We start from the raw sequence: 12562 nt of genomic DNA on the forward strand, positions 1-12562 counted from the left end.
TCCACACTATATAATATTACAACTCCTTTAGCAGCTCAGGAGTACTGGGGGACATCAGAGAAATCCTACCATCTCACCCAGAGCCAGGCAGCACCAGGATGGATGCAGCGGCACAGGCACAAGCCACCCCAGCTCAGGAACGTGGTACCCCCACCTGTGCCTGGCTTGCCCAGAGCTGCGCTGGACCAGTCACACCACAAGGTGTACCCTCGGTTATGGTGGCTTCTCTCCAGCTGGGACTGTCACAGGGTATCTATGGGCAGCTTTGGTAGCTAGTTTGCTCAATTTCACCTTCCTGAACGGCTTCCGAGGAAAACAATAGCTTAAAAATTAAAAAAGGATTTTTTAAGCAGACTAGTACCTTGGCTGTGCACAAAGCAGACAAGCCCAAAATGGCACATTTTCCTCTTTCCTACCTAGATTTCTACTGATTTCAGACAGTTTAGGATACAGCATTTTATAAAAATACAAACCAAAGGACAAAGAACAACTTGGAATAATCTAGTTCTGATACTTGGAAGACACGCTTCATTTATTTTGGATGTTTTAATCATACAGGAAGATATATCTTCTGAAACTAGCATTTTCCTTGCTAGCTACTAGTATTTAAAGTTAGCATAGCAGAAGCCACTGAACATTTATTCAGGTGAACTCATGTATGTAATGGAGTTGCCTTTAGCAACTCTCCCTTACCCCTGGGCCTCCTGTGACTATGCTACCTAAAGTTTACATTTATCTTTCTCTGATGATCGCAGCTGGGCAGGGTTTTAAAACTTTAAATCAGAAAGCCTTGAAGCCTGCATTATACACAGTGCTAACAGCCCAAACAAAGAGGCAAAAGCAGCAAGAGGTTTATTGTAACACTGGTATTTTCCAAGCTCTTATCGAGCAAAGCATTTAATCTAATGTATTACACTTAATGAAGAGTCAGGAACTTGTTCTGCAAATAACAGATCAGATATAATTGGAATTTGCTCCACACCACTAGCCTACATATATCAATAAAAACAATAACCACATTGGATTTTGGGCTCACTTCATTTGCATTTCTTAATTTAGTGTTTAACTAATTTAACAATAGTAATTATTTAATTCAAATTAAAATCTAAGGAAAATAATTTTAAAAAGCCATTAAAGATTTCATTAAGTTCCATCTAAATTAATATTAGCTTTCTTAATATATTCAGTAAATGATTTTTTCTCTCACCGCTGAAACAAACACAAAGTTTCCTCTGTGCAGTCAAGCTTTAGACAAACCTCGTTAGATTTATTGGTATTATTTCAAGCAATTAATTAATATACATTAGAGTTATTTAGAGGAAAAGCAAGAAATGGCAGGAAAACGGTTGAAGCTGTTTTTAAAACACTGCATTCAACTTAGATAATTGTTCTCTGAGCCTTTTAGGCAGAGCTCTTGGGTATACACCATCCATTAGATCACTTTTCCTTTCCCATACATTTGTGGTATTGCTCCTAAGCATCAGGCACATGAGTTACTCAAGCCACAATAGTTCTACAAGACACCTTCTGCATCTCCACATGTAGCAGTTACCTGCACATGAGCGACTACTCAGGGAAAATAATTTCTCTCAGAAATATGTCAGTTACAATAACCAAAAGGTTTCTATAAATCTCCCCTCTTGCCTCCCATCCTCTAAATGATAAAGTAATTTGTATGCCATAGGCATTAATACATATTAGGACTGTGTGTGCGTATAAATAAAAACATATATATAAAACTTTCTTCTTTTGATCAGTAGAATACAACACATCCTACCTTAGCCTTCAACATACGTTTGCTTTTGTAGTCTCTCGGGATGTGCAGCTCATTTTGGGGTGTTGGACATGCCATCAGACCAGACAGAAAGGATGTATGGAGGAGGTAGAGGCAAGAAGTCAGACTGAAGCCTCTCTGAACTGCAAGGCTTGCTCTATCAGTTTAGTCCCTTGCTTAAAGTGTAATACGGTTAAATGGTCAGGCCTCTGAGGAGCTATCACCTAGCTCATTTTCAAGCGTATAACAAGGGTTGGAAATTAGGGTTATAGGCCTGCACTCTCCTGGTTCTCACGATTAACCCTTATTCATGCAAATGGCAACATTGAAATCAGCAGGAATGTCCTTGCAGTGATTGTATTACCCTTGTAAATAACAGCCTAGATAACATCTAAAATTTGCACTGACCTCTATCACACCTCATAGCAGCTATGGCAGTTGAAAGAATTTAATAAGTAACAAATAAAAAAGAAATTTAAAATACAAAAATAAACAAGAAGCCACTGGATCCCAAGTACTTGCAATTTACTTAAAAACACAATTCCAGCTTTTCAAATAGATATGCCAGCAATTTTTTATTTTAATGTGTCATACTTAAAAACAGTGGCTTCAGATGTTCACCTGCAGTTGAGTGGATACCAGGCTTTTATGTTTACAGACAAAATTAGGTATGAAATATGAAGCTTTGTATCACTTTCTTTGCAGCACAAGTATTCACTCACAGGTAAACTTAAATCATTTAACTAGAAGTGCACTTAATTTGAAGAGATTGCTCAAGCAGCTCTCCACTTGTACATTTGTATTACCATTATAATTAGAGCTACTTCAAAATAACAAAAAGTTCATTTTCGACTGTGGTGGGTTCGTCCTGGCTGGATGCCAGGAGCCCACCACAGCCGCTCTATCACTCCACTCCTCAGCTGGACAAGGGAGAAAAAAATATAATGAAAGGCTCGTGGATTGAGATACAGACAGGGAGATCGCTCACCAATTACCATCATGGGCAAAACAGACGCGACTTGGGGAAATTAGTTTAATTTATTAGTAATCAAATCAGAGTAGGATAATGAGAAATAAAACCAAATCTTAGAAACACTTTCACCCCACGCCTTCCTTCTTCCCAGGCTCAACTTCACTCCTGATTTTTGCTGTAAACTCCCTGCCAGCAGCTCAGGGGGATGGGGAGCGGGGCTGCGGGCAGCTCATCACACGCTGTCTCTGCTGCTCCTTCCTCCTCACACTCTTCCCCTGCTCCAGCGTGGGGTCCCTACCCACGGGAGACAGCTCTCCACGAACTTCTCCAACCCGAGTCCTTCCCACAGGCTGCAGTTCTTCATAAACTGCTCCAATGTGGGTCCCTCCCATGGGTGCTGTCCCTCAGGCACAGCTGGCTCCAGCGCAGGTCCCCAGCCCTGCCCGCAGCCCGTCCCCAGCCTGGGCTCCTCTCCCCACGGGGACACGGGTGGGCTGAGCGTGGGCTTCCCATGGGTCACAGCCTCCTTGGGGCATCCACCTGCTCCAGTGTGGGGTCTTCTATGGGCTTCAGGTGGGATCTGCTCTACCATGGACCTCCATGGGCTGAAGGCACAGCCTGCCTCACCATGGGCTTCACCAGGGGCTGCCGGGGAACCTCTGCTCCATCACCTGGAGCCCCCCCGCCTCCTCCTGCACTGACCCGGAGGCTGCAGGGCTGCTGCTCTCACAGCATCCCACTCCTCTCTCCCACTGCAGGTGTGCAGGGTTTTTAACCCTTTATTAAATAAGTTATCTCAGAGGCGCTGCCACTGCTGCTGACAGGCTCAGCCTTGGCCAGCAGCGGGTCCGTCTTGGAGCCGGCTGGTATGGGCTCCATCAGACATGGGGGAAGGTTCTGGCAGCTTCTGATAGAAGCCACCCCTGTAGCCACCTGCTACCAAAACCTTGCCATGCAAACCCAACACAGAACAAACACAAATAAAAACAAGAGCACCCTGAGTGAAGAGAGTGAATGCTCTTGAAAATATCCTTCAAAACCCTTCCAGCTCCGTGACCAGTGACGACCTTCATTCCAAAGTCACTCACAGGGCTACTGTGACACAGGTTAAGATATAACATTATTTTCTGCTTTTTTGTATGGTTTAAGTTGGCCACTGAGATGACTCAAATACTTTGTCAATTTATAACAATGCTGAGTGCCTTATTTCTTGAGGTGCATACATGGAAATTGCTATGTACAGATAATACTGACATTTACCTGTTTGGTAATAGATAGCAGCAATAGAGAGGGAAGGAACTGAGTGGCCCAGTCCTGGAAACACTGAGAAGGCAGCCAAGGATGTGCTGGAATAGAGGCCCCAGAAGCCTTCCTTCAGCACATGGATACCTCTAGGATCCAAAGCCCTCTACCAACAAAGCCCATATCTGAAATGTAACAAAAGCAACCTTAACCAGCTGAAAACAAGAAAGCTGCTATCAATGATGGAGTACACTGACTAGACAGGCAAGTACGCTGAAACTTTGGCTACCAACTTTAGCCTAAGGAAATCAAACATATTTCCAAGTCAGTCCATTTGTTGTCCAAAGTAATACTGACATTTGACACTCCTTCTGTAATGAATATACATTGTTTAGTATTGTTACCTTTGGTGATATTGTTGGTTTGTAAAAAGAAATAATTCAATATTATGCATTTGTGCACACCAAACATTTCCTAGTGGAGTTTTTCAGACACAGCATTCAGCTTATTCAAACTCCTATGCAGCCATTCCTTTCACTTAGTGTTATGCAAAAGTGGAAATAAAAAAGCACACAGATGTGTATTTCAGAAAGATGCTAGCCGATTTCTGTTAACAGGGGCAAACTGAGCTTTCATCCACCAGAACTTCTGAAAACATCTAATAATTATACATTTCAGAAGAATCAACCAAAACAGGCACACCCAGAGATGGAACTTTAAGAGTTAAGCCACACTTTAGTAATATTTCAGAAAAGATTGACAAGTGCAGTTATCTGCAGTAGAGGTATCCTCTAAAGAACTATTTCACTTTGAGACACTATCAAAAATATAAACCTACCCTTTGCTTCTATGTATATACATATTTCTGGTTTCATTTTCAAATTTCCAGCTTTCAGAAATTGTCAAATGGAAGATCCATACTTTAAAACCAACAGAACTGGTAGAGAAATGGCCATTTTTAAATTCACTCCCTGCTTGAGTAGTAACTGATGTGCAAAGCTCAGCAGGTACACCTGAGTTCGTTTTACTTTAAGTCTGTCTGGTGCTGCACAATCTCTGTAAGTGCGTTCGGAAAAAGACAATTTCAGATTCAGGCAAACTTTTTCTTTGTGTTCTTTCATCCATTCTTTAGATTTTCCAACTAGGAAAAGTATAGTACTGATGAGCTGAAGGCCACTGTAAGAGACTGTCAAGTCCAGCCTTGAACATCAAAGAGAAGAACAGTATCAGCGTCCAGAAGCTGGGATCAGGAATTACATGTCACCTACCATATCATTAAGGGACTCAATTCTGTGGATGCTCTAATCTCACTCTTACACACATCCAATTTTCTTCTTTGGGTCATTCCTGTCACTTATCCCAAATTCCAGCCTCCAAGTGCAAAGCCAAAAAATTTCTGTTCTCACGTCAGAGAGAGAACTTTAGAAGTACATACTGCACTTGAAGCTTATTTCTCATGAACTTCCCATCCTTTGCCACTCTTTACACTTGGACTAAACTGACACTGTGAAAGCCTTGGGGACCGAGACCTGTCATTTTACATGCACCATGCACACCTTTGCTAGTGCATAAGTTAGACACACCACAGACAGAGTGAATAATGTTATAGTTTAAATGTGGAAAAAAGAATACCCTTCATGTGCGCACTTGAAAACGATGGGCCAGAAATAAGAAAAGAAAGCTGCCCAAATTCTTTCATGTCTGAAGAGAATTAAAGTTATACAAGTAGAATGCAAAATTCCCCTTGTCCACAGACATGTGTTTGCTTGGTTTTTACTTAAACAAGAAATGTGGAGGCAGTTGGTTATTTTTTCTTGAGATAATCTGAGTAAGCACTGAGTAGCTGTCCTCTAATAATCAGAGTCTGGACGGAACCAAAGTTTTAGATATTTAAATTTGCTTTTAAAACTTGGGCAATAATCTCTTTTGAAGTAAGGCAAAACTGTCTTGCTTAAACTTGAACAACAAACACAATCACAGCTAAAGATCACTGGACGTGCAGGCAAATAAACTAGGCAGGGAAAGAATGACTTCCCTAGTAGAAACCCTGTTAACACTAAAAACCCCCAGTGTGGGTTGATGCAGCTGAAAGCATTGAGACACTTCGTGCTCAGAACCAATGTGTAACGTGAGACGTGCAAGAGAAACTGAATAACCTTAAACTAGAAAAAAAGGAAAGACAGCTGGAGGTACTAGGGAATCCTGGGAGAGCCGATTAGAGTTCACTAACAAGCCCGACATATTTGAGCAACAAAAATGAAAATACAGAAAGACACAGAAAGAAATGTTTAAAGTAATAAATATGTAACATTTCACTGTCAACTAAGGTAAATGTAGTATTTTACAAGCACAACGATCAGCAAAAGAGGACATCATTTACAGTGATACCAGAGGCTGCTATTGGTATAAACGATTAATACAAAGCAATGTGTATATAGCTGTGAACCAGATAAGCTTCCTAGCAATGACATCTCTTACAGATTAACATGTGTCTGAAACAGAACAGACCACTGTGATCCACTAATACACCCTTCTAACATAAATGATCTCTTTGAACCAGAGCACCTGTTTCTTAGGGGACCAAAAATTAAAACAAAATTTAAAAAATCTTGCTCTTAAAACTACCAGTGCTAAAGAATTCACTACACCACTGTCAATTGCTGTACTGTTTGATTTCAATTTCTGTTAAAAATCTGCACCTTGCTTGTCATCTGAGGTTTGCCTACTTTCAGCTTCCAGTTATTGAACCATAATGTTTCTGTCTGTAAGGCTCAAGAGTCCTATACTATCAAGTTCCCTTTCCCCAAGAAAGTACTTACAGAGTACAATCATGTCATTCCCTTGCTAATCTAATTGGATTTAAAACTGTAGATCAGTCTCAAAAAACAAGCGATAAAAGGAGATTTATTAGATAACCCAACTGATCTCAAAGTCCCCAGCTTCTAGAGATCCATGAAGCTCTAACAAAACCAGCCAACTGACAGCTTGACTTTTTTTCTGAATACTGCTTGAACAGTACATCCACTGAAAGAGTTGTAAACAATCTCTCCTAACATCAGGGCACAGGAATTGAACTATTTACATACTTGGTCTTTTGCTGACCAAACATTAAAAGCCATTGTTCAAACAATGACAACATTTTATCATTGTGTCAGGAAAGAAAGACAGATAGCACCCTTTCCAATCTTTTTATTAACTCTTCAGATTTTCTGCCTTCATTGTGTTTCCTGCATATGTATAACAACAATAAAACAAAATAAAAGCAAGACAATAGCCACTGCATGAAAAATTCTACAGCACGTAAGCAGCTTCCTTATAGCACATTAGGTCATTTCCTTCAGAGACACTTTATCTAACCCTTTTAAAAATTAGTTAAGCCAATACTGTACTCTCCTGAACCAACTAATAATAAAAAGCCCTTTTTAATATAATACTTGGTCAGGGAATTGGTAATGAGCTACTCAGCCTTTCACTCCAGATCACTGGCTTAAAACCAAGCCTTGCTTGATCGTGCCTAGAAGGCTCCACTACACAATAAAAGTCAGATGCTCTGCAGAAAATATGAGCGGGTACAGTCAAGTTCTTGGCAAGGTACTGCCCATCTCACACTGGCACTCTTATCAGCCAGATATTTCATCAGAAAATACAAACATCCTCTGCAACAGGCTTATCTGGGAGGAAGATCCTGCCTTTGATGAATTCAAAAGTACTTCTGAGCCAACACTCCTCCCTCAAAAATACAGGCTTAAGATCTAACGGCAAAGCATATTTGTGGCCTGTTTGTACCACATACCAAGCAGCACACTCCGCCCCATCGCTATTCATATATGTTTCAATCTGACCATTACCACTATTCACTATTATTTTAAACAGAGGAATTCCACCTCCCATCAACGGTGCTGTCCTCTAATTATTTTTACACTGTTTTTACTCACTTGCTGAAGCAAAAGGCCCTTAACAAAGCCGTCACCCCCACGCCGTTGAAACACCATCAGCACTCTTAGCAGCAAACAGCAAGAGACAAGCACGAAGCCAACACAACATTTTAGTATTGATTTCTCTAAGAAATTTAAATCCCTCAGGGCATAAACATCAATTTAATCTGTATGCAACTACAAAATGGTCTCACTCACAGTGTTCCTCACTTCAGCCAAAACACGGCTCCAAGTGGAGTAGAAACACACTTAGCAGGGAAGGCAAAGGTGACTGACAGAACAAGTCCCCCAATGTTCCTGGTAATTTCTAAGAGGTTTGGAGAGTACAATCACAGAAGCCAGTCAGACAAAGACAATCAGCAGCAGAAACACCTGTCTCATACAGAGCCATCCCTGGAATGTCCCAATGACCAGCGGCATCTAGCCTTGCCAAATCAGAGAGCCACTTCATCCTCCAGCAGACCAGCAAGTTCCCCCTCTAACCTCTGAGAAGCCAGGCCCAGCACACTGACATTTCTCTTTTTTCCCTAGCACTGTAGGACTGCTGTTTTGTTTAAGAGTGCATCCTGTTGTATATCCAACCAGAAAGATGTACTTTCACACATTTTAAACACCAGCAACATGCAGCACTTCAGGGACAAAAAAAAAAAAGTGGCTCATTTTTCCACCAGTGCAAAGCCACGGGCAGGTCTGTGTCACCCCAGCCAGCACTTAAACACCAAATACAGTCAGTAGAATTCAAGGCACCAACATTATTTGCAAGTGATGGATTTATGTACGTAAGAAACTGTAAATTACATAATAAACACAGACACCAGATTTTATGGACAAAGCTTGCGCTTGTAAAACATGGCACCTTCTATCCATCTGCCCCCGCTGACGACAATTAGGAAGCAGAATCAGATTCCTAAAGGTATCAATGTGACACGAAGAGCGCATCGGGCAACTGGAGTACTATGAATTCACTGACAAGCACAACACAAGTACTATGAACAACCGACAAGCTGTCCAAAGCTAACAGCTTTGGCACACCTACCCCAGATAATCTGCCTACAGACAAGGCAGGATTTATTAACTGCTGCTGCAGTCCCACAAAAGCTTATTTAACACAACTCTAGCACACACCTGAACCAGTATGTACAGACGTAATGCTCAAGTCACCACTGACAGGAAAGTTTCTACACTGCAGGCCAGCGTATCGTTTAAATACCTGTTGGCTACATGCATGGTCAACACCAGAACGCCTACCTGTTTTTCTTCAGCACACGCAACATACATCATGGCAATATTTACTTCACCCATCAGTGGGTAGAGAGGTAGATTTTACTCCCAAGAATAATCAGGTTTGTGGGTTTTCACTAGGACAGCATCATTAGGTCCAAGCAAGGACCATTGCAACATTCTCCAGTCAGCATCAATTTTAAGATGAACTTCAGGATTGCTTGGTCAGGAACAGAAGCAACCCTGAAGTGATCATCAAGGTTATTGAAGTATATACTGGCAGATCAGTCTGAACTACTGACAGGTTTATAGCTGCTGTGATCACCTGTGTCACTGAGCTGCAGACACTGTCATTTCTCTACAAAGTTACCATAGTTTTGATTTCAGAGAGTCCCCAAACATGCAGCAAGCATGTCTGTGACCAGCCTCTGAACTCCAGTTGTGAGCCTGGCTTTCCAAAGGGGATGGCTGCAAGCAGAAGGAGGAAGTGACAAAACAGAAGGTGTTTATGATACAATCAAAATTCAGGAAAATAAAGGCAGAACAGCAAACCTTCACCTTATCTACATGAATCTCTGAATCGGAGGATGTAAACAGGGACAGACCAAACTTGACTTGTTTGTTTCTAGATCACAACACTATCCACCCCTTAAGCGCATAAGCAAAACAGGATACAGGGTGTTACTGAATGATTTCCCCTGAAATCTGATTGAGAAAGATTAGAGCAATTAGAACAGAATGACACACACTTTTAAAACCCTTAAATCGTGATTAATGTAAGGTTTAACTTTTCTCCTAAGGATCATCTGGTAACTCTGTGCCGTTTTGAAAACAAGGCTCACACACGCATCCCTGCCTCAAAGAAAAAAATCATGAGACAGAATCCCCTGCCCTCTACTGGTACACTGAAACCTGTGCACATGCCTGCAGGCAAGCATAAACACAACCTGAAGAGCTGTTTCAAGGGGGGAGGGGGGGGGTGTTGAACTATTATTTGCAATTTTTGTAAGATCTAGAATGTACCAGAGAGATCAAACGGGGAACAAAACCTCACATCAAACACAACACTCTTTCACCACCATTGCACTTCCTCCTGCAGCGCTAGCTAGACCAAGGATTCAAACTACTGCTCCTAGCAAGATAATATATTCATTAACTGAAAGTAAATTCTAAGGGATTATCTAATGTTTGTCATGTTCACAGTGCAAAACCAAGAACTCTATATGACACATTTTTATTTATTTTTACAAAATTCTCCTCCCCATATGCTACTGCTTTTCAGACTACAGGCACCCAAACAGCATTTAACCCAAGAATAGAGAGGCCGGTTCATGACTGCCAAAATTCTTTTTGAGCACCTTGGTGCCAGAGCTAGGGAAATTCTTAGCCAGGTTTCTGACTCATTTGCACCACTGAGACAGCACCACGCAAATCTCAGGACACCATAGCAAAGCATTTATTGTGACTGACCATGTCACTTCCATTTCTGTTACAGATCAATTTATTAGGTGTCATCATATAACATTCCAGATCTTATAAGCAGTTATTACTATATTCTCTCATTGTTGTAAATAGCAACAACAACAAATGCTAAGATTTACACCGCTGTGAATATATTTCTGCATTTAATAAAACCAGCCTGATTTCTGAAAAAAATCAAGGTAAATTCCCCATGCAGACAAGGCCTAAAAGGAACTGAATAAACACAAGGGTCCTGACTATATATTTCATCCAAAACATAAATAAGCTTTTAAATCATACTGAAAAGAAAAAAGAAGCCTGATAAACAGCAGGTACTAAACAAGAGAAAGTCTAGCAATACCAGAGTAATTCCCACAATGTTCATCCTTACCCTGAAACACACATTCAAAACACACCCTGTTTTCAGAGCTGTCACACAACAAACACAGAAGTAAGCCTGCCATCACTACACAAATACCAGAATATGACATTTAAATAATAACACTAAGGAAAAGTGGGAGATGCATACAGCAGTTCTTTTTTAAAGCAACTCATCTGTTAGTTACCAAATAGCTAAAAAACCCTTGGGATGCAACAAAACAAAAGTGTACAAAGTTCCAAGGAATCTACAGGAACACAATGCAATCACACCCATCTCCTTTTTACTGTAGACACCTACAGCTTTTAAGAAAAAAGACATTTTAAAACTTATTAAGACACATCCTAAAACCATGTAGGTTTTTGTCTTTCCTGCTTAGCCTAAATGTATTTACAGATAATTTCTACCCATTTGTTTCTGTGTCAGAGTTGTCTAGAGTTGTCTGATATCTTAAATAGTTCTTCTCACACTCTGGTGCTTGTCTAAACCCTGACATTTACAGAGTATAAAAGTATCCTCTTCAGCCATGAGCTTTCTAGGCTATACAGGCCAAGCTTTTGGTGCAGCAGAATCTAAGAATGAAGGATAAACAGGTATTTTAAACACAATCTATTTGAATTTCTGCCTGTCTCCATAAATAATCTCCCCAAATAAATACGGTTTCAAGTATATAAGAAAATATGTAACAGGAGAACCTTTACATGTAAATTAATAAGGTGGTGTTGCCAAGCCTTGCGATTTGTTCCGCTACCTCTATGTTTTCTCAACTTTCAGCTCCTGCGGTTCTTTCTTAAAAATAAAAAATAAAAAAATTCTATCTTTCATGATTACGGATAAAAGCCTGGAGGTAGGAGTCAAGCAATGGCTTGTAAAGGAGAAGATCAGGCATGGCTTGTAAAGAAGGAAGTCAGGATTTCTTAAAAACCCTAAAGATGAGTTAATTCAGTATTTTCCAAGATGCCACTGGCTGATATACTGACACAAAACACCAATAAAACATCTTACTAACTTGCCCATATTCTTTTTGTAGAATTGCAGAGCTATAGGTAAAACACTGCCTGACTTTATTGGTCCAATGTGCTAAAAACTATTCAACATTATAAATTCCAGGAAGCAGGATCTCTTTGCTTTCTAAAGCACAAGACAGCAAAAGGGCTTCTGTTTTATTAACAGAAAACGGAGGTAAAGAGGTAAGTGAGCAGCTTATGGCAGCTCCAGGAACTGAACACAGATTTCAGATTTTCTAAGTTACAGTCTCGTGCTTTAGGCAGAAGGCTGATATTCTTTCCACTTAACAAGCTATCGAAGCCCAAACTCTTATTTAAAAATTGACAGTGCAGCTCAATAACAATGAAATGGCAAAAATACTTGAAAAGGAAGTAATCATGAAGTTAAACCAATCAGTTCTTCTAAAGTTAACATCTGCAAAAACTTGGCCCCAACACACTGTCAAAATTTTTTCCAGAAGACTCATTTAGAATTCACACTAGTTCCTGTCTCCATCAGGCAGGACAAGAATCACAATCCTGACATTACTGTCGGGACTCCTATCTTTGTGTTTGATCTCTAGTGCCATT

At 40.6% G+C, this 12562-nt stretch overlaps 1 protein-coding gene across 3 annotated transcripts in view; it reads right to left on the reverse strand.

Moving 5' to 3' along the window:
• The window catches only part of XYLB (xylulokinase), an 84435-nt gene that overhangs the window by 45811 nt on the left and 26062 nt on the right, over positions 1 to 12562 (reverse strand). The gene's annotated exons all lie outside the window — the stretch shown is intronic.

Source organism: Falco punctatus (genome assembly GCF_963210335.1).
Source record: "Falco punctatus genome assembly, chromosome: 4".
Classification (NCBI taxonomy): Eukaryota; Metazoa; Chordata; class Aves; order Falconiformes; family Falconidae; genus Falco; species Falco punctatus.